The sequence below is a fragment of the Mustelus asterias genome, chromosome 27 (genome assembly GCF_964213995.1).
Source record: "Mustelus asterias chromosome 27, sMusAst1.hap1.1, whole genome shotgun sequence".
In the NCBI taxonomy this organism is placed as follows: Eukaryota; Metazoa; Chordata; class Chondrichthyes; order Carcharhiniformes; family Triakidae; genus Mustelus; species Mustelus asterias.
In genome coordinates this window covers 16,471,315-16,494,183 of record NC_135827.1, presented here as the reverse complement: position 1 = coordinate 16,494,183, position 22,869 = coordinate 16,471,315, and the positions used below count along the sequence as shown (strand labels likewise).

At 43.8% G+C, this 22,869-nt stretch overlaps 1 non-coding gene across 1 annotated transcript; it reads right to left on the bottom strand.

Moving 5' to 3' along the window:
• Window positions 1–10,417: 10,417 nt before the first annotated feature.
• LOC144480073 (U2 spliceosomal RNA) lies at window positions 10,418–10,607 on the bottom strand. The gene has a single exon (XR_013495611.1). It is a non-coding gene; the product is annotated as a U2 spliceosomal RNA (small nuclear RNA).
• Window positions 10,608–22,869: the final 12,262 nt, after the last annotated feature.

The following is a 22,869-nucleotide window of genomic DNA, read 5'->3' as shown; positions in this document are numbered from 1 at the left end:
GTAATCAGTGCTAAATTTTCTTTAAACTAATTTGAGCCACTGCCTCCCTGACACCATTGCAGGACAAATTACATTTTGTATTGACTCATTCAGGGGAAAAAAACATACAATGCTTTCTTAAAGATAAGGGTATATAACATGGAGGGCTCATACACATGGAGAGGAGTTGGAACAACTGTTTTGAAGCCATTATGCATATCACTAGTTGGTCATTAAGTTAAGAAATAACAATGGAGTCATCCATAATTTTATTTCTTAGAAGAGAGCAAGTTTAATTCTAAAGTTTCTCAAATTTCTCGGTCTATCCTGATTGACTTTTAATTGCATATTGTATTTTTTTTTCAAAAATATTGCTGCAATTTATGGGCAAGTGCCTATCACATTTATAAAACATAATTTTTCACTTCCACTATTTTCGTGAGAAATTACCTTTATTTAGATAAATATTACTTGTGCTAAAATAGTGGTCAGAGCAGTGTGAAAGGAAGGTGCAAGGTGCAGCTCTGCTGTATTATTGCTGTGACAAAATGCAAAGTTCTTAGCTTAAAAATAGAACCTTTTTGAGAAACATGTTACCCTCAAACGTGCTTTGGCAGCTGCCTGTGAAGATAATTGACTTGAATACTTCAGCACTCCATGATGTCCAGAAAAGTAAAGTTAGTTATTAACAGACATATACATCTGGTGAAACAATCACTAAGTATACCAAAGTGCTGGAAACACAGTGCTATTAGTTGGTGGCATAAATGAATCAGGTTAGCTCAATGCAGCCACCACATATCAGACACAAAGGGTAACCATGTGGCCTGCTTTGTGTATATTATGGAGCTGGCTGTCCATTGTCATGTAATTTATTTACAATCACAGGAATAGTCATGTAATTTGTTTTATTATCATAGGATTTATTTCTCAAACACTTTATGGATAAAAGCAGAAATCTTGGACATTTTCATATTGAATGGCTTTTCATCCTCCTCGAATTTAATCTCCATCTCAGATGACTTTGTCATCTATTCTTTTACTTCACTGCCTCCTATCCTGCCTGTTTAAAGTTTTAAAGTGTATTTCTTAGTGTCACAAGTGGGCTTACATTGACACTGCAATGAAGTTACTGTGAAAATCTCCTAGTCGCCACACTCCAGTGCCTGTTCGGATACACTGAGGGAGAATTTAGCACAACCAATGCACCCTAACCAGCACATCTTTCGGACTGTGGGAGGAAACTGGAGCACCCGGAGAAAACCCATGCTGACACAGGGAGAACGTGCAAACTCTGCACAGACAGTGATCGAAGCCGAGAATCCGAACCTTGTTCCCTAACGCTGTGAGGCAGCAGTGCTAACCATTGTGCCGCCATGCCACCACTGTAAACTCTCCTATATTCACAGACGGAAACCCTTTTGATTTTACCATCTCCCATGGCCTCTGCAGTGCCATGGTATCAATATCTGACAAAGCCATCTCCAACACTTGCATGTATCCCTCAACAAACACATTTTCTGACCTCTTCTAACTGTACTTCCTTCTGCAACCTTTCTTGGGAAAAAAGAACTCTCCGTCAGATCATTTACAAATGCACTTTCAAACTCTGAAATGCATAGAATTGATGTTACATTCATCATATACCTGCAACTTTGGATTTGCTCACTCATTCACCAATAAGTTTGATGCCCTTATCCTCAGCCAATATTTCCTCTCTCCCACCTCAGTTGTTACTCTTGGCATGACCTTCATCTTTACTCCCTCAAGCAAAAGAGATCCAGACTTGATTGTGTCTGACGCATGATAGATTTTGTTATCAATTACTAGATGCAGCTGGAACACATCATTTACTATTGGGCCTCGTTTTTATCTATCAAAGCCATCTGCTATCTCATCATTATGTTGGAGAGCAAATATAGCTCCTTGTTACTTTTTCCCCAATACGTAATTTTCTTAAACTTTTTCCTGTCCCTCTCCAGTGTTGTCTCCAAGGAAAGGCATTTATGGACTTCTTTGTTACATAGGGCAAAACCATCCATTCAATTGGACGTGCTGCACTCTCCCCCAAACCAAATTAAGCAATATCACTGCCCTGAAATCGTAGCTCTAAACTTGCATCTCTCTCTGGTTTCTGTCCCATTTTTCCTCCTCTCCTCTCCAAGCTCATCTTGAGGCCTGGCTCCCTATCCCTTGATTCCATTCCCACTTAAGTGCTGAGGACCCAAGGTTCCTTCCTGCCCCCTGCTAGCTGATCTTCTAATTGTTTTCCTCTCCTCAGCTACTGTCTCCCTCCCTTTCAAAATTGCCACAATCTCTCTCTTACTGATCCCTCTATCTTAACAAATTACTGCCTCATCACCAGTATCCCACTCCTCTCCAAAGCACATCAACATGTAATCTCTTCTCAAACTCATAGACCCATTTTTTCAATTTTCCACTTTAAAGCTCACCAATTATGTTTCCATCCCCACCACACATTGAAATGACATTAGCCAAAGTCACAGATGTCATCCTTTGTGACTGTTATCATAATTCATCCTCTCTCATTCCCCTTTCTCTTCATTACCCTTTCTATAGTCTTTGACGTGCATGGCCACATTAACCATCTCTCCTTCATTATCAAACTTATTATGAGGGTTCGATCTTGATTGCACACTTACCTATCTGATCATGTCTAAAATATATCCAACAATGATTTCCCCTTCCATTTTCATCCAATTATCTCTGGAATTCCCCCAGGCATCTGCCCTTCTTGCCTCCCTTTTCTCGCATGCTGCTTCTTTTCAGTATAATCCTTAATTAATGTTTGCATAATGGCAATATCACTGGACTCGTAATCCAGAGGCCCAGGATAATGCTCTGGTGACATGGCAAATGATGGAATTTAAATTCATTTAATAAAAATCTGAAATTAAAAGCTACTCTAATGGTTAAAATGAAACCATTGTCAATTGTCTTAAAAACCCATTATCTGGTTCAATAATTTTCTTTATGAAAGGAAATCTGCCGTCTTTACCTGGTCTGGCCCACATCTGACTCCAAACCCACAGCAATGTGGTTGATTCTTAATCCACTCAGTTGTATCAAACTGCTATGAAGTCTAAACAAAATGAAACTGGATGGACCACATGGCATCGACCTAGGCACCGGAAGTGACACTGGCATACCCAGCCATTGACTTGTGCCAAAATTGGGTGAGCTCTTCCACAGACTAGTCAAGCAACAGCCTGACATAGTTAATCTCATGGAATCATACTTTATAGATCATGACCCAGACACCACCATTACCATTCCTGGGTATATTCAGTCCTACCAACAAGGCTGACCCACCAGATATGATGCCACCGTGGTATATAGTTGGGAGGAAGTTACCCTGGAAGTCCTCAACATCAACTTCAGACCTCCATGAAGTCTCTTAGCATCAGGACAAACATGGGCAACGAAACCTCCTGTGATTACCACCTATCATCCCCCCCCCCCCCCCCCCCCCCCTCAGCCGATGAATCAGTATTCCTCGTTGTACTCTGATTGGGGTCTTCAATGTCCATCACCAAGAGTAACTCAGTAGCATCCACTACTGATTGAGCTGTCTGAGGCCTAAAGGACATAGCTGCTAGACTGGATCTGCGGCAGGTGGTGAGGGAACCAACAAAAGGGAAAAACCTACTTGACCTCATCCTCACCAATCTACCTGTCGCAAAGCACCTGTCCATGGCAGCATTGGTAAAAGAGACCACTGCAGTCCTTGTGGAGGCAAAGTCCCATTGCATTGAGGATACCTTCCACCATGTTGTATGGCAATGCTAAATGGGATTAACTTTGAAAAGATCCAGCAACTCAAGACTGTGCATCCATGGAGCACTTTGGGAAAATCCCCTAGTCGCCACACTCCGGTGCCTGTTCAGGTACACAGAGGGAGAATTTAGCATGGCCAATGCACCTAACCGCACATCCTTTGAACTGAGAGAGGAAGCTGGAGCAGCCAGAGGAAACCCACACAGACCCAGGGAGAACGTGCAGACTGTTCACAGGCAGTGACCCAAGCTGGGAATCGAACCCAGGTCCCTGGCGCTATGAGGCAGCAGTGCTAATCACTGTGCCACCATGCTTCTGTCACATCTACTGCTGAAAACATCAGCTAATGCTGCAACACCGCCAGACGTGACTATTCCAGCTTTTTCCTGGCCAGTCTCCCATCCCTGTGCTCACTGATATACTTTGGCTTCTTACCCATTGCACTGCACCCCTGCACTCCTCCCCAACCCTCCCACCCCTGCCATGACTGAAATTTACACTGTTGTGTTTAAATCTTTTTATAACCTTGCCTCTCTCTATCTCTGTAACCTCGTTGAGCTCTGCAACTCTTCCAGAATTGTCTGTTCTCACCAGTTTGACTTCATGTGCTTCTCACTCTTCCTTTACCCCTCCATCATCTCTTAAGGCCCAATGCTCTAGTTCCAAACCCCATTGCCTCTCCACACCCCCTCTTCTCTTTAAGACCCTTCTTAAAAGCCACCTCATCAAACAAGCTTTTCAGCACCCCTCCCAATATTCTCCTTTGGTTCAGCATTCATTCTTTTCTTGCAACTCAGTGATGAACCACGGGACATTTTAATAAAAATGTTATCGAGGTGCAGGCAGCTGTATTGCAGGTTATTGCAAGTCTCTACATAATTCCAAGGTTATAACCACTGGAGATTAGGTGAAGGTTGTCCTTCTGAAGAACAGTTCTTTTCATGGAAAAGATGTGCACAGCAAGTCAACAAAATAATCTTGATTAACTGGTTTGCCTATTTAACCCTTAATTGAGTGGTTCAGAGCTGCTCTTTAATCTGATCTGACTTCCAACAATTGATTGTTATTCCCTGTTTTATCTGTGATTAAATATATTTGGTAGGTAAGTACCCACAGTGCAGCTCATATTGGCTTCTTGTGAAGTGCATGAGGGAAATTCTGCATAAATATCATACTGGCCAGATGCACTTACTCATGTTTATGCAATTCTGGCTCCTGCTATGTTCAATGCCAATCACTTTAGTTCACACTGTGGCTCAGTTGGTTAAAGCACTACACTGAGGCTTCATTTGAAGCAGTTTTTTAAAGCGGCATCTCGGCCTTTTGGCTAAGATGCAAATGAAATCAAGGCTTGGAGAGGGTGCACTGCCTGCTCCAATCAGCTTGGATCATGTAGATCAAGCCCAAGACAGGGAGTGGGAAGCCTGTCTTGTCAGCTTGGATCTGGAATGTCTCACTTGCTGAGACTTGGAATTGAACTTTGATTGGATTTATAAACAAAAAAAAACTTGTCTTGTAAACAAAAGTTCCTGAGTTCAAATCTCAGTGATGCCTCGGTCCAATTGGCCAATGCATGGGATTTAAATTGAAAGCATCTAAAAAAGAATTGGTAATCTTACATAACAGTGATCAACATGGGTGGCACAGTGGTTAGCACTGCTGCCTCACAGCGCCAGGGACTCAGGTTCAATTCCAGCCTCAGGTGACTGTGTGGAGTTTACCCCCCCCTTCACTCCAGCGGGGTCAGGCCGCTAGTTCCCTGAATTTGGGCAGCTAGTGTAATCCCCGCTGGAATGAAACACTCTGGTGGGGTGGGAGAGACATAGTGGGTCCCGCGAATTCAGTCCTGGACCTGCTAATTGCATTTAAATGATATGTTAAAATATCATTTATTAAATATGTAAAAAATGATATGTAAAATATCATTTAAATGCTAGCCCCACCTGCCCGCCAACTTCCAGTGCAGAGCAGACCACGTTGGAAATCTGATACTGGGAGACACTGCAGGGTGAGAATGCTCGCGGGAATCCCACAAATCCCGCCCCCCCACCCCCGAGCGATTCTCCCAGCCTACTTCACTCGAAAATTAGTGCAGCAGGATGGGAGAATTGCCCCCATGGAGTGTGATATATAAGGTTGGTGAGCCCGAGATACAACATAGCCAACTGGGAACATGATGTGATGAACAGGGAGAGTTGGATTGATAAAGGACAGGAGTGGGTGTTATATATTCCTGGACACAATGGTCTAGAATTTTGCAGAGTCATGAAGATTCCACAGGATGTTTAAAAGTGGCAGGCAGGACCAAGATGCGGAAGTCTCACCCCCATTTTTGACATATTGCATTTTTGCTGGTAGTGAAAAGGGTGTGTTTCTCATGGCAGGAAAGTCAAACACTGCATGGCCATTTAAACTCAGTACTGAGTCAACAGACCTCACTTTGGCACGTCCAGGAGCCTTAAACCGAAGTGTGGAAATCACAAGTTGGAGTAGAAGTAAACACTCTTGAAGGGCACTTAGAGTCTGTACATCTGTCATATCATATTATAAATCGCCTCTTTAAATTTAAAAAGATTGGCTGCAGCTGTCAGTGAGAGTTAAAACACTCCTGCTGGACTACCTTGATCGATGGGTGTAAGTTAGAAAAAAACAGTATCATCTGGTCATGTTGTTTCAATCTAGCTCTTTGCTGACATTTACTTAAGGGCTATCATTATGCCATTGTGAATGTTTGGCTGAGTTTCAAAACCTACAACAATCTTAACTTGGCCTTTTGAATTCATAATCTGATAGACATCTTAAAGAGGCTATAAAAGGAATAGTTGTTTTTGATATGGGGTCTGAATATAAATTTGTTTGTTTTTGTAAGAGATTAACCTCGGGGGAGGGGGGCTTAAAAGGGGATTGTGGAGATTTGTTACATTGTTTCTGCTATTTAAGATTTGCCTTACTGGAATTTCTCTCAAAGCAGCCTCATTACTTAATGATGAAACTCGTTATGTAATATTTGACTGTGTGAAAAAATTTACTGGATTTTAATACTTAGTCTCTTTTTATGGGTTTCTCCAAAGATAGTATCGTGGTAATGTTAGTTTGTACTTGTCAGTATTTCAGAATGAAGGGCAATAGGGGAGCTTGATCTTCAAAGAAAGGGAGAAAAATCAGAACAGTCAGGTGTGCAAGCACAAAAAGAAAGTTACATCAGCTAGAAGCAGCAGTCCTTTTTCCCTCTTCATCACCCAATGAGCTCTCAACTTCCTCCAATTGACTGTCTGGCAGGGCCTCACCTTTCTGTGTAGTCAGGTTGTGAAGAGCATAGCAAACTGTGATCATGCAACTAACCCTCTCCAGTGCATATTGAAGAACGTCACCTGAATGGTCCAGGCATCTGAACTGCATCTTCAGAAGCCCTATGGGTTTCTCCTTAAAGAAACGTGTGAAGCCGTGAGCAGCATTGTACCTCTCCTCAACATGGGTTTGAGGACACATCAGAGTCACCAAACAGTGTTTTAAGTGGGTAGCCCTTATCCTCCAGCTACCATTCCTCCAGATGTTCCAGCCCCTTGAATATCACAGGTACCTGCAAATGACAGCAGATGTAGGTCTCATGGCATGCACACACGTGCAGGATATGCTTGCGATGGTCACACACCAGTTGCATGTTGATGGAATGGTTACCGTTGTGGTTAATAAACAAGGAGGTTCTGTCAAGGAGTCCCTAAAGTAACAAGAGTGCAGTCTATTGCACTTTGTATTCTGTAAAGCTGCTGAATCTTTGAGCTTGGATTTCTTTGTCCAATGCAAACCTGATATAATGATGGGCCTTCCTGTAAAGGGCATCGGTGACCACCTTTATACAGCAATGTGTTGCAAACTGAGAGATGCTGCACAGGTCCACCCTTGATCCATGAAAAGGCCCACAAGCGAAGAAATTGAGTGCTGCCATCACCTTGAAAGCCACTGGCAGGGGGAAGTCTCCAAACCCATGTGGCATCAGGTCTTCACAAAGAATATGGCAAATGTGATGTACGAGGTCTCTGGACAATTGCAGCCATGCCTGGCACTGCATTTCACTCATTTGTAATTAGGAAACTTTTTGAGAATGAACCCATGATGTAGCGAGTCATCTCCGCTGTCTGGGTCTCTCTTCCTTACCCTCTTGTTCATATCAGGCTCCCTTAGCCATGTCCCCTGGGCTGTGCCTCCTGTTGAAGCTGCTCACACAAGTCCCACTCCCTCCTTCACCACCTCCATTGTGCCTGATGCAGCCTTACCCTGAGATGCTAACTCATGATGTGGAGATGCCTGCGTTGGACTGGGGTAAACACAGTAAGAAGTCTAACAACACCAGGTTAAAGTCCAACAGGTTTATTTGGTAGCAAAAGCCACAAGCTTTCGGAACAGGCTGTCCCTTCGTCATGAACCCAATATCCTGGATGAGGCTGTCCTCATGTGTGCGGAACTCATGTGTGTTCTCTTCCTGTTGGGGAACACTTCAGCGGTCAAGGGCATTCAGCCTCTGATATTCGGGTAAGCGTTCTCCAAGGCGGCCTTCACGACACACGACAGCGCAGAGTCGCTGAGCAGAGACTGATAGCCAGGTTCCACACACATGAGGACAGCCTCAACCGGGATATTGGGTTCATGTCACACTATCTGTAACCCCCAGAACCTGCCTGGATGTGCAAAATCTCACTAGCTGTCCAGTCTGGAGACAATACACACCTCTTTAACCTGTGCTTAATGCTCCCCCCACTCCCATTGTCTGTACCTTTAAGATTTAATTAGCTGTAAAGGCTCACATTCCAATCATTATTCATGTAAATTGAGTTTGTGTCTTTGTGCCCTGTTTGTGATCAGAACTCCCACCCACCTGACGAAGGGACAGCCTGTTCCGAAGCTCGTGGCTTTTGCTACCAAATAAACCTGTTGCGCCTCAACCTGGTGTTGTTAGACTTCTTACTATGCTAACTCATGCACAGAGGTGAGCCACATTCCATTCCAGAGATGTGACATCTGGAGCCCTCTGGAGTGGGTGGTAAGATCTGAACAAAATGATTGAACTGAAGTAGCTCTGGACTCCATTCTTTGAAGTGGCTTTCAGTTGCTTATGGTCAATGAGTGGAGTCTGTTTGGTCACTGATAAATGGCATTCATTATTAACCCATGACTGCCCTTCACTGATGGGATGGCAGATATGGTGCAGCTGCGGCCCTTTCACTCTTGCCTTCACTGTCCATGGCTGCATTCCTACCTAATACTCTGTCGACGTTGAAACTTTGATGTGAGAGTTCTGTCCATCCTTTTAACAGCACTGAATGAAATGATTGGTTTTCTGTTGCTTCCTGGGCAATGAGATCTTTCCCCATTGTCATGGACCTGGGTCCTGTCCACTGTTGCAGTATCAACAGATAAATGTGGATCTCAAGAAGGAACTCCTTTGTCCAATGTAGCAGTCCTCCCACACTGCCTCACAACCCTCCCAGATAGAATTCACCCTATTTTCATCTTTGCACAATGCCATTGTTCTGGGACCTCAAGTTGGTGCTGCTACACCTGTACTTCAGGGTCCAGTTGGGCCTTCCCTCCCACACACCTCCAGTTTAGCTGGAGCCTCCCAATGTGCAGACAGAACTACTTCTGTTATTCTCCAGCCTCCCCTACTCATATAGGATCCCAACATTGTAGTGGTGTTGTACATTCCAATGTCCCTCCTTCCAAGCCCATCAACTGCGAAGTGTCCATGCCCCATGTGGACCACTACCCTCCCCATCTGTGACTGTGTGCACCATTACATACTGAGGTGAACTCCACCATGAGAGCTCTACATATCTTCCTCATCTTCAGGCTGCAGATACTTCTAGTTAGCGTCACCATTCCCTCTACAGCCCAGTACAGAACCTGCAAAGCCCAGTGATAGCGACTGTAAGACAGCCCTGCACACTAAGCTGTGCATTTGCTATGGAGCACCAACCCCTGCCCCTCCCTGCAGCTGGGGTAAACTATGTTTCCAACGGTTACTCCTGCTGGAAGTCTGCTGCACTGTTTCCTAGCTCTAACTTCTGACTGTCCAGGTCCACATAGCCCCTGGACTGCCTGTCACCTGTGACTCCTTTCCATCTTGCAGGAAGAATCTCTGCAACACTGATGAGCAACCACAAGCCCCCCCGCCCCCCCACTCCCACCACATACCATTCTAGAGTCTCTGTGCATCGCCTTCCAATAAGCGATGACCCCTTGTTTGTCAGCGTTTCAAGTAATCTTCTTGGGGTCCAGCCTCGCACCCATTGATCTTTCCCCTGCCTTCCACTGTTCATCATTCTCCTCCACCTCTCTGCCTTCCACCGTGCCCTTTTGCCCTTGCACAGCCCCCTTTCCTCTTGCCCCTTTGTTTTCATCAATCCCACTGTCACCTCGCACCCCACTGCCCCGGTTGAACTTCAGTTGGTTGAAGTGGAAGGTGCATGAGTCACATAGCACAGTGCTCTCCTTGGAGCTGGAAGGCAGGACAGTTTTTTTTTAATTTTTATTCCAATTCAATCAAATCAAGTCCAATTCAGAGTCTCAACAAGTTGAGACATTCCCGATCCAGGCTGACAAGACAGGACGACTCTCACCTCCTGTCTTGGGCTTGATCTACATGATCCAAGCTCATTGGAGTAGGCATTGCACCTCCTCCAAGGCTTGATCTCATTTGCATCTTAGCCAAAAGGCCGAGATGCCGCTTTTAAAAATTGCTTCAAATGAAGCTAAAATGTAACCTAATGACTTCAACCAAGCACAGCATGTTGATACTACACTTGATCTTAGCCAAAAGGCCGAGAAGCAATGGAAGGCAGGAAATAATCTACCCAGTAGAACATAGGACATAGAAAAACTACAGCACAAACAGGCCCTTCGGCCCACAAGTTGTGCCGAACACATCCCCACCTTCTAGACCTACCTATAACCTTCCATCCTATTAAGCTCCATGTACCCATCCAGGAGTCTCTTAAAAGACCCTATTGAGTTCACCTCCACCACCACTGACGGCAGCTGATTCCACTCGCCCACCACCCTCTGTGTGAAAAACTTACCCCTAACATCTCCCCTGTACCTACCCCCCAGCACCTTAAACCTGTGTCCTCTTGTAGCAGACATTTCCACCCTGGGAAAAAGCATCTGAGAGTCCACCCGATCTATGCCTCTCAACATCTTATACACCTCTATTAGGTCTCCTCTCATCCTTTGTCTCTCCAAGGAGAAAAGACCGAGCTTCCCTCAGCCTATCCTCATAAGGCATGCCACTCAATCCAGGCAACATTCTTGTAAATCTCCTCTGCACCCTTTCAATCTTTTCCACATCCTTCCTATAGTGAGGCGACCAGAACTGAGCACAGTACTCCAAGTGGGGTCTGACGAGGGTCTTATATAGCTGCATCATTATCCCCGGACTCCTAAACTCAATCCCTCGATTGATAAAGACCAGCACACCATACGCCTTCTTAACCACCTCCTCCACATGCAGGGCCGGTTTTAGAGTCCTATGGACCCGGACCCCAAGGTCCTTCTGATCCTCTACAGTGCTAAGAGTCTTTCCCTTTATATTGTACTCCTTCATCCCATTTGACCTACCAAAATGGACCACTACGCATTTATCTGGGTTGAAGTCCATCTGCCACTTGTCCGCCCAGTCTTGCATCCATCTATGTCCCTCTGTAACTTCTGACATCCCTCCAGACTATCCACAACCCCACCAACCTTCGTGTCATCGGCAAACTTACCAACCCATCCCTCCGCTTCCTCATCCAGGTCATTTATGAAAATGACAAACAGTAAGGGTCCCAGAACCGATCCCTGGGGGTCAGTGTTCAGTGCAAAAGGAGCAGTGCGGCGCTATGCCAGGTAGGCTTTTTATGTTGTACTTACCTCAAAGTCTCGAGAGAACTGAGGTCCTACTTGTGCACACCAGTCCTTTTCAAATGGGTTTGAGGGCAAGATAATTTCCCACTGGTGATCAGAAGGTGTGGGGAGATTCCGACAAGCAGTTGATTTAATGAGCTTTCATGACATGCAAATGGCAGTCATGCCAACAGTCAGTGGGAAAACTAAGCTGCCATTGGTAATTGCAATGTGTTATTATGCCAGTGGGGTATAACTTTTCACCTCCCACTAGATTCTCTGCTCCCACCCACCACCAAACCTGCTGCAGACAGGGTGAGAGAATTCCGCCTATTAAATCCAAAGAAAGGAAGCAAAATATTTAACATTATTGTGAAAACTGGTGCAGGAAAGAAGAAGAAAAAATGGCAGACAGCAACAACTGGAGAAAAAGCAACAAACATGGAAACATAGAAGATAGCCCCTTCGAGCCTGCTCCGCCATTGATTATGATCATGGCTGATCATCCAACTCAATAGCCTAATCCTGCTTTCTCCCCATAACCTTTGATCCCATTCGCCCCAAGTGCTATATCTAGCTGCCTCTTGAATACATTCAACAATGTAAGATAATAAGAATGGTTGAAAATATAACTAATGTGCCCATCCAGCCTATTGCCTTTACAGACTATCAAAAGTATCCCAGCAAAATTCAAGAATCTAAATCCTATTTTCCAGCAACTTTAAAAGTCTGAATCACTGCAGACTATGAGTAACTCAATGCACATTAAAGTGTCATGAGAACATAACAAAATCCATTAAGCGTGCTCCATTCCATATCCATGCATGATTATTCCAATGTGGAGTTCCATCTGACATCCTTTACATCCTTCCTGAGGCACTGTTAAATTTCTTTAAAGGCTAATAATTCAGCTTTTATTCTGACCCCAGAACGACTACCTTTTTGGGGATTTTATTTCACATGCCCACATTCTTGAGGGAAAAAAAACTCATCTTTAACCTCGCTTCAGACTTGATGAAAGCTTACTCTATGCTCTCACCCAACATATTCCTTCCATTTTATGGCAGATCTGCATCATGCCTCTGACTGCTCCACTTCGCCCAGGAAAAATATATTGAATGATTTGAGCCATGCTTTGTGACATAATCCACCAAAGTCTGGGATAATCTTGCTCATTCGCCTCTGAACTCTTTTTAATGCATCTGTATCCTTTCTTGAGGTAGGGTGGCTAAAACTGCATGCCATATTCCAGAACAGCAACTCTATTATTCTTCTGTAAAGTAGTTACAGCCCTTAATACTTTGTTAGATCAATTGGAACAGTGGCTAAGAAGATGTTCTCACAATGCAGCAATTCCATTCTGCGCTATCTTTAACCCATTATTTTCCCATTAGATTGTGTCAAAAAATAATCTGCAACCAGATAAGATTGTTCAAATGAGTTTGCTAATTAACAGAATTCCAATTAACAAAGAACTTGTTAAGTGTCAAGCATTGTAGAAAGCATTCAAATAGGATAGATTATTCTCCATTCATGTAATAAAAATGGGCACTATTAAGTACCAGGGGTATTACCAATATTATCCAATCTGTGGGATTTTAGTATGCTTGCGACAAAAGAATCCAATAGCTCATAACCTCAAATGTAATAAGCAATTTAATGAATTCACATGCAATTTCTACATTATTGTTTTTCTTCGCTCAAGTGTTTACTTGCTGCAACTGTAATTTGGATGTGCCAATACTAAGCACATGAGAAGGAATGCATTGCTTTCCATGCCGCTGTCATCAGCTGCAAATAACCACTCTATTCTTTGTAAGAACCCTGACAAGGAAGATGCTATCTGCAAGGCATGATAAATCAAACGATCAGTGACTGACTGCCGATAGTTGAAGGTTTATGTTAAATTAATAAACTGGCAAGAGTCCTCGCAATAAAAGAAGTTTGGGTTAACTGATAAGGGATCAGGACTACTTCTGATCTTCACCATCTCCATTGACCACAAATTTGACAATGTAGTTCTATCCAGTCAAGGATTCAGTCATCCCTCCACTGGATGCCACTTGTGAAACATCAGCACGTTTTGCATGCAGCAGCTATAAAATCCTGTACTTTTAAAAATGCATTTATTGTTTTTCATAGCACCAGGCATTTATTTATTCAGACTAGAGGATTTCAAAAATGGCTAGAATTTCCCCCTGTCTGATAAACGTGTGGTGCCAACGCTGGCAAATTTTCCAGGATCAGCTTCATTTATTTATTTTTGGGGGGTGAGACGGGGGTGCTTATGGCTGTATATTGCTTGCCACTGCAGTTGCGGAACTGGTAAATGGCTAAATCAGCAGCTTAAAGTGCAAAGCAGCACGCCCAAATGAACGCAAGTTGTGTTCAGTTGTTTTCCTGGAATATCAACAGAACGAACATTGTTTGCCGCGCTATTTTCTTAATGGCAAATTAACATCGATTTCCAGATGTTGCAACTTCTAACAACGTTCTGAAGGCTTTACTTAGATTACAACAAAAAAACTGAACATGTGTCACAATTTGGCAGATGGCGGAAGCGAAGATGATCGAGGTGGCCAAATGAATGATGAAAAGTAAAGGTAAAGTTAATTTGTTAGTCATAAGTAGGCTTACATTAACACTGCAATGAAGTTACTGTGAAAATCCCCTAGTCACCACATTCCGGCGCCTGTTCGAGTACAATGAGGGAGAATTTAGCATGGTCAATGTACCTAACCAGTACATCCTTCGGACTGTGGGAGGAAACCGGAGCACCTGAAGAAAACCCACGCAGACACAGGGAGAATGTGCAGACTCCATACAGGCAGTGACCCAAGCCGGGAATCGAACCCGGGTTTCTGGCGCTGTGAGGCAGCAGTGCTAACCACTGTGCCACGATGGTCAAAGTGGCCAAATCAATGGGCAAGGATTCAGCCTCATGAGTTCCATTCCCATTTTATCACATCGACATGAAAATGAGAAATATCCTGTGAAAAGCAAAACAGAGCTTTTGCCTTAGCTGAACAATGCTCAGCGTGGTGAACCACAGAAACTTTTCTGCATATTTAAAACAAAATATTCTGGAAACACTTAACAGGTCAGGCAACATTTGTGGAGAGAGAAATAGAGCTAACAATTCAGGACGATGACTTTTAATGGGCATAGACCCCATAAAAGATGATTCACAAAAGTCCTTTAACAATTCTGAATGGATAGTAATTCTCAGAGCGCAAAGCACCAACCAATAATGTATTGCTGCTTACTCCTGATTTTCTGACATCTAATTCACAATCAACATTTTCACCAATGTTGGAAAACACACCGTTATATCTTAAAATAAATGGCACCTGTGTCCATATTAGCAATATTAGCATACAGTTAAGTTTCTGTTGCAAAAAACCTCAGCTGTATAATATTTTATAGCTGTATGCATATACTAATATGTACCTTCAGCTCCTAAGGCATCGGGGGTGATTCTCCCAGCCCACTGCGCTGTTCTAGCAGTACAGTGGGCCGGGAAACATCAGTGGAAGCCATTTAGCGGGTTCCGCACTGGGAGCCACAACCTCCGCGCAGCTCTGGGGATGGGATTTCTGGCATCGTCAACACTGCGCTACAAATCGGCAAGAAGCTGATTTACATTTGAAATGCTGATTTCCATCCAGTTAGCGGGCCCGGCGACTTCAGTCCACACACTCACAGCGTCCCCCACCACCCTCCCACCCCCCTCAGCTCGGAGTGGTTCTCTCCAGTGGGGTTTACAACACCTCCCCACTAAAAGGGAATTGGCGATTGACCCCACTAGAGTGAAGGGAGGACATGAAGGGCCCCCCAGGAGGTCGGGGGTAATGGGGGTGCACCCTGGGCATTGCCAGCCTGGCAGTGCCAGCCTACTCCCCAGGACTGCTCAAGGGGCAAAGCGGGAATGCCCAAGGGGATCGGACAGTGCCAAGGGGGCAGGTCAGTGGGTGCTGACACTCTGCACTTGGGATCAGTCATGGTGTGGAGATGCCAGTGTTGGACTGGGGTAAACACAGTAAGAGTTTTAACAACACCAGGTTAAAGTCCAACAGGTTTATTTGGTAGCAAATGCCATTAGCTTTCGGAGCGCTGCTCCTTCGTCAGATGGAGTGGAGATCTGCTCTCAAACAGGGCTCAGAGACACAAAATCGGGGGAGGGGGGGTGGGGGGAACATCAGGGCTTACCCGGAGATGTCTGGGAGTCCCGCGATTGTTGGGGTGAGGGGGTCACACATCCAGCAATGCGGGGTCATGTGGCTGGCCAGCGATCGGGAGGCTGGCAATGCAGGGCTACTGCGCATGCGCTGATCTCGGCGCTGACAGATTGGCACATGTGCAGTGGCCCTCACATGCTGCCGGCCTCTCCAGCGGGGAATAGGCCCCAACCCCCAATTTTCAGCATGAATCTGGCTAGGGCATTCTGCAGTGCTCAGAATGTTGGAGATTCATTTTGAAAATCCCGCTAAAAATACTAGCATGATTTACTCCCATTTTTAAGCGAATTTGGCGCTTACAATTTTTTGGGGAGAATCGCCCCCATCATCTTTAGCACTTTTCGCTCATATCGCACCAGCTCTATTATGTGCAGTGTGCCCACTGCATAGTGAAGAATCATAGAATCATAGAAACCCGACAGTACAGAAAGAGGCCACTCGGCCCATCGAGTCTGCACCGACCACAATCCCGCCCAGGCCCTACCCCCATATCCCCACACATTTACCCACCAATTAATCCCTCTAACCTACGCATCTCAGGACACTAAGGGGCAATTTTTAGCATGGCCAATCAACCTAACCCGCACATCTTTGGACTGTGGGAGGAAACCGGAGCACCCGGAGGAAACCCACGCAGACACGAGGAGAATGTGCAAACTCCACACAGACAGTGACCCAAGCCAGGAATCGAACCCACGTCCCTGGAGCTGTGAAGTAGCAGTGCTAACCACTGTGCTACCGTGCCGCCTTTGAAGGAAAAGTGAAAATCAAGGACCATTAAAACTATGTTCCTGTCGTGTTCCTAAACCCCTTCAGCTGTTGTGGTTCGTGCAGCCACTACAATTTGATTAAATTAAACCCAGTAGCTGTCCATGAATTCAGGTTTCTTGTTTGCTCGATTATTTGTGTATCTGATCCAAGGTGACACCGGAATTAAGTTTCTTTTTCTGTCTTTCAGCAATGATTGCCAAAGCAGGGCTTTTCAACAAATAGGTTTTTTTTCTCTTTGTTAGCCTTGGTTGGATAAGAGCTGTAGGTAATATCCATTAATAAAGCACTTTCCCTTAAATCTGAGAAGCAAAGATCGTCAAAGTGTCTGAAACACTGTGAGATATAGTCTCTTTAGATTTCATGTATTTGTCATTAAATAAACAGTGTTGAAATATTTTAGGGTTTAACAAATGCTCCCCCCAAGTGTTAAGATTGTCAGACTAGTGAGAGTCATTGTCAGCATTGAATAGCTTACTACTAATTGACACATAAGTGGCTTAGGTTGAAGAAAAACTTGCTGCCATCATTATTAATAATGTGTTTATGATCCCCGCTTTGTTTTCTTTATAAAGATAAATGCATATTTCCCTTGACTTCTGTACCTTCTTGGCCCAGAGTAGAAATAAACCTTAACTTCTTTGGTCCTAATATTATGCAAAACTAATTATGTTGTGCCCTGTGACTGCAACCTACACTAATATGTGACACCCAGGTTATTAATTCTATTGTATTCTGAGATAATTTTATCTCTATCCTGATCTATGCCATGTCTGTCATCAATCACTGCAAGAGGAAATATAAAAGCCCTATGCACAGTGAATGCAGTGATAAAAGTTGATGAGATAGTCTCTGCGCTCAATGTTACTCTCCCCTCTCAATAAAATTAAGGCCTCTGTCCATGAAATGGTAATTTAACTCATCTATGTCATATTTTCAGTGGATGACAAATTGTAAAACCTGGTGCAGCCAATTACTGCTGGTTTTTAATTCCAAATAAACAGTAATTGCTATACAAAGTCAGAACAGCATAATTGTTGACTTAATTGGGATCCCACAACACTATTCACAAGCCTTCCATAATTAGTTGCATTCAAAATACAGTTGTCATAACATAAGTGCGAAGTGCACTTAAACATATATTTCATTTTATAAATCTTCACAGAAATTTTTAAACAATTCTGTTAATTACATACTGCAAATTGTATCTTAATTATAAATAGAAAGATTATTCCTGAATTTTAATTTACTTTTTTACATTCAACTGAGGTAAACTTACAGGCATGGGAACTAAATTGGCCTTTACAGCACTTTTTTTATCAGATGCTTATGTGAGTAAGACTCGAAAATCAGGGCCATGATGTCTGCTCAAACCTCTGATGAAAAGGGTGCCATTTCGGTAAAACAATATACATGTATCGAGCAGCTGCCAGACAATGAGATAAGTGAGTATAACAACATTTCTCTGAATTTGACCGCAGCCATTTTGCAACTCCACACTTCAGCCAGCACCCTAACATTCCTAACTTGAAGTCAAACAGCTGAACACAACGTTAAATGGAATGAAATATCAACCCCCCCCCCCGCCCCCTGCCCCCCCCCCCCCCCCCCTCCGCCCCCACCCTCTCCTGCCCCAGCTCCTTTCCTCAGCATTATTGAAAGGGATCTGAAAGTATTTTCTCGTTGATTGCTGGATTATTCCTTCTGGCTGCTGATGCGATTGTACGTATTTTTGGAGGTTTCCGATAATTTGCTGAAATTTAAATACACTCCAAGAAGTGCGAGGTCATTTGCGGTACAGCTTTTAACAATATAAAATCTTGTGTTTTCAGACATGAGTAGCCTAGTGGGGCTTCAGTGCTTGAGATATCACCTCCACGGCTGAAAAAGAACTTGGAATGGGAAGGAGAGGATCCAGTTGCTGTGGTCCAAGTAGGAACCAATGACAGAGGTAGAAGAGATGGAGTTTGAGGAACTGGGTTCAAAATTAATGAGCAGACCTCAAGTGTTACTACTTGAGTCATATGCAAATTGGCATAGAGTCAAGACGTTTTAAATTAAAGGAGTGGCTCCAAGAGTTGTGTAGGAAGAAGGGATTTCAATTCATGGGACACAGACAGAAGTACTAGGGAAAGATGGAGTTGCTCTGCTGGAAGGAGATTGTCACTAACCCTGAGACCCAGGGCAAGATCTGGGAACTAGGGTTCAAATCCCACCATGGCAGATGGTGAAATTTTCATTTTAAAAATGTCTAATGACCATGAAATGATAGTTGTTAAAAAACCCATCTGGTTCACTCATCAAAAGGGGGAAATCTGCCAGCCTTATCTGGTCTCGCTAATATGTGACTCCAGATACTCAGCAAGTACGATTGACTCGTAAATGTTCTCTGAAATGGAGGGTAGTTAGGGATGGGCGATAAATGCTAGCCCAGTCAGCAAAGTCCACATCCTGTAAATGAATTTTTAAAAACATAAACTGAGGCTGGGATCAGAATCCTGACAAATTGCATAATTCAGGCTGTATTTAGAGCTTTAAACTAAAAGGGGACAGGCAGGGTGAAGGTGAAGATAAATTTAGAAATCTAGGAACGCAACAGAGCAGTTTAGTGATTTGGATAAAGATAGGCAACGTTGAACAGGAAGGGGCAGAGAGTTGAATAATAAAAGTGAATCAGTGAATAAGGTCTATGCAAAGAATAGTGATAGAAATATAATTAAAGGCTCTTTAACTGAAGGAATGAAGCATTAGTAATAAGATAGACAAATTAGTCCAAATAGAGATAAACATTTTAGATCAAAGCCCCTTTACTGGTACCTGAATATAAGCTGACCAAGGTTGCAATATTCCAGGGTGCACATTTCAAAAAGATAAGCAGAATTGGAAAGGAAGAGGAGGAGCTCTGATTGTTGAGGATGATGTAAAGACAATAGTAAGAGAAGATCTTGGCTCAGAAGGTCAGCAAGTAGGAACAACATGAGTGGAGATTAGAAATAACAAGCGCCAGAAAATGCAGGTGGGTGGTTTATAGACCTCCTAACAGTTGTTATACTGTTGGACGGAACATTAAGCAAGAAATAATTGTAGCTTGTAAATGTCATAATTGTGGGGGATTTTAATCCTCAATAGACTGTACGAATCAAATTAGCAAAGTTTGTAGAATGTTTTCACAAGAGTTTCCTGGAAGAATACATTGTGGAACCAAATAAGGATTATGCTATCTTCTATTTAGTATTGTGTTATGACGGAGATTAATTAGTAATCTCATAGTAAAATATCCAACAGGAAAAGTAACCATAATACAACTGAATTTCATATTACATTTGAGAACAACATACTCTATTTCAGAACATGAATCTTAAACTTAAACAAATCAATTACTTAGGTATGAGAGGAGAGCTAATGATGGTTGATTCGGGAAATAGACTAAAAGGTATGGTGAACCGCTTAAAGAAACAATTCAAAATGTTCAACAAGCATAAATATAATTTTTTAAATTACACTTAATGAAGGCTCTGCTAGTGAGAAAGCTACCTCTAACACAAGACTAATTTACCCGAATGATCCCAAGACTTGAGGAGGGAAATGTGGAAGCATTTTTCATTTCATTTGAGAAGATGACAAAGCAAATGAAATAGTCAGCAGAAAGCTGGACTCTGTTAAAGCAGAGGAGGTTAACAGACATCTATGCTATGCTGTCTAATGAGATTTCAGCCAATCATGAAGTAACTAAGAAGGAGCTTATGAGTTACTTCCTGGGGCTTATCATCAGAAATTCTGAACCCTCTGAAAGCAACCTGAATAAATGTACAGCGAGTTTGAAAGGATCGAGCAACTTGCCTTTGACCAGTGAACATAGTCACTTAAAATCAGACCATCTATGAAAGGGCTACGAGAGATAATTCACCTTGAGGAGTTCGAAAACTCACTTCCTGGGCGGGATTTTCCAGCCGTGCTTGCCCCAAGGCCGGAAATCCCTACTCGAGGTAAGTGCCCGCACCAGCTATGATTCCCATGGCAGGTGGGGATGGGAAAATTCCGCCCCCTGTCTCGAGAAAGACCAATGTGGCAAAACAAAAGGTGCCCAATGCGAGACAACAGCCCATGAAAATGAACCTCTTATTTGTTTAAACTCAAGAAAGCTTTTCTGTCCGAGATATTTGCAACTAGCGGTTAACTACATAACATTGAAAGACACATTCACCCTTTCAAAATTCAAAACAACAATTAGAGTCAACTGGGAAGTGAGATAAAATGGAGACTCCTTTCACCCTTTCTCACCTGGTCATAATTACAGACTGTAAGAGTTTTTACAAGTATATATTGTTGTGATCCTACAGACCACCAAAGTTTCTGGTAAAATCCAGTTAGGAACCAATAATATCTTAAAGTAAACAAAATTTGAGATTCAAGACGTTCTCTAAGGTGCCTGGAACTCGCTGCCGGGGGCAGTGGTGGAAGCAGATACGATAGTGACTTTTAACGGGCGTCTTGATAAATACATGAATAGGATTGGAATAGAGGGATACGGTCCTGGAAGAGTAGGGGGTTTTAGTTCAGTCGGGCAGCATGGTCGGTGCAGGCTTGGAGGTCCTGTTCTTGTGTTGTAATTTTCTTTGTTCTTGTTCTTTGAATAAGATTCCATGGGTTTTGAACAAACAAAAATAAAGGTAAAAAAGGTAAAACAGTTTACCATATCAACTCATACTCTTAACATACAGGGTGGAATCTTGAGCCCATGTTAGCCGTCACAGTAAACAGTGACATGGGCGCAAAATCCCACGAAAGTCAAAAAACGAGATGCTTGTTGGCAACATCTCTTTTCCCAATGTTCCACACCTCTCGTCTATGACACAATGAGATTCCTGTCCAGGAAAGTTAGGAACTTATTTTAAATATATTAGCATCTAAGTTACGAACAGTCCCACCGGGAGTTCCACCCTCTTTGAATATTCATGAGGTGCCGGCATGACATCACGCCAGCGTGGTTTACAACAACTCTACAAAATCGTGAAGGCACCCTCACCTCTGAAGGGGATATCGGAGCTGAGTGTGCAGGTCACCAATACCTACCAGGGTGCCGAATGGAGAGGGAGCACCGGAGAGGAATAACCAGCTAAGTCATTCATGGAGTTGTTGGTGGTGGGTTGGGTCTTGGCAGTGGTGCGGGGAGCATTTGCTACTTTCAGGCCTTAGTGGGCTTTCATTATTGTGGACCTCTAGGACTCCAGGTAGTCTGGCACTTGGTGTAGAGTTTGTGCTACTCGGGTCTCCCTTGCTGTTGTCTAAGCAATGTTTTCTCGGAGGGATTGTCTTTTTGGAGTGGCAGCTTCAAATGGTTGGCAGCAGGTATATTCACATGGTCGGCACAGGAGGTGACTGAGAGGTCCCAGGGTGGGGCTCAATGCCAGGCTGATGGGCAGTGTTGGGGACTCTGACTTGGGGTGGTGATATGCTCCATGAAGCCAAGAGGACTTCTGACGCAGAGGGGAAGTTGAGTGCAGTCGCATTGATCCCCCATCCTCAGGCTGCAATGAGCTGTGTAGATGTGCAACGTCACTGGTCATGGAGTCCAGGCTTTCAGGGATGTAATCATGGGAGGCTCGTTAGATTCACAACACATGAGAGCTTGGAAAATGAAGGTGAAATCTAAGAATGAAGCTGACTGCAAATTGGAGTCTTGAAATGAATCAGATGAGCCGTGCCAGCTACAGAGGAAGCCACTTCCCTAATCAGATCCCTGATGAGTCAATTATGCCCATTAAGAGAGTATTGTAATGCATGATTTTGTCACTGATTGGCACCCACTAGTTAACCCTTTGGCACCTGAGCCCTCAAGTTGCCTCATCATGCGGTGGTGAGCATCCAGTTCGCAACCGATGCCATCCACAACCTCAAAACGGTCACGCTCGGACCTGACGTCACTTGTGGTCTCAAGGAGGTGTTGCTGTGCCGTATGAGCACGCCCCTGCTTGCACAGCATTTCACATCGGCCTCACACCCCAAACCCCTCTAGGGGCTGGAGCCCCACAGTCGGAGCCACCTCACAGAAATGCCCTCTGTGCCCTTTGCCAGTGCACAGAGGGATATTCTGTAGGCTGCTGCAGTTCCTCTTTAAGAGGCTGCCCCTTTTACTTTATCCCTTAATTTGTCTAATTTAGTTTAATTGTTCACTTCAGAAGAGTTGGGACCTGAGTCCTCAAGC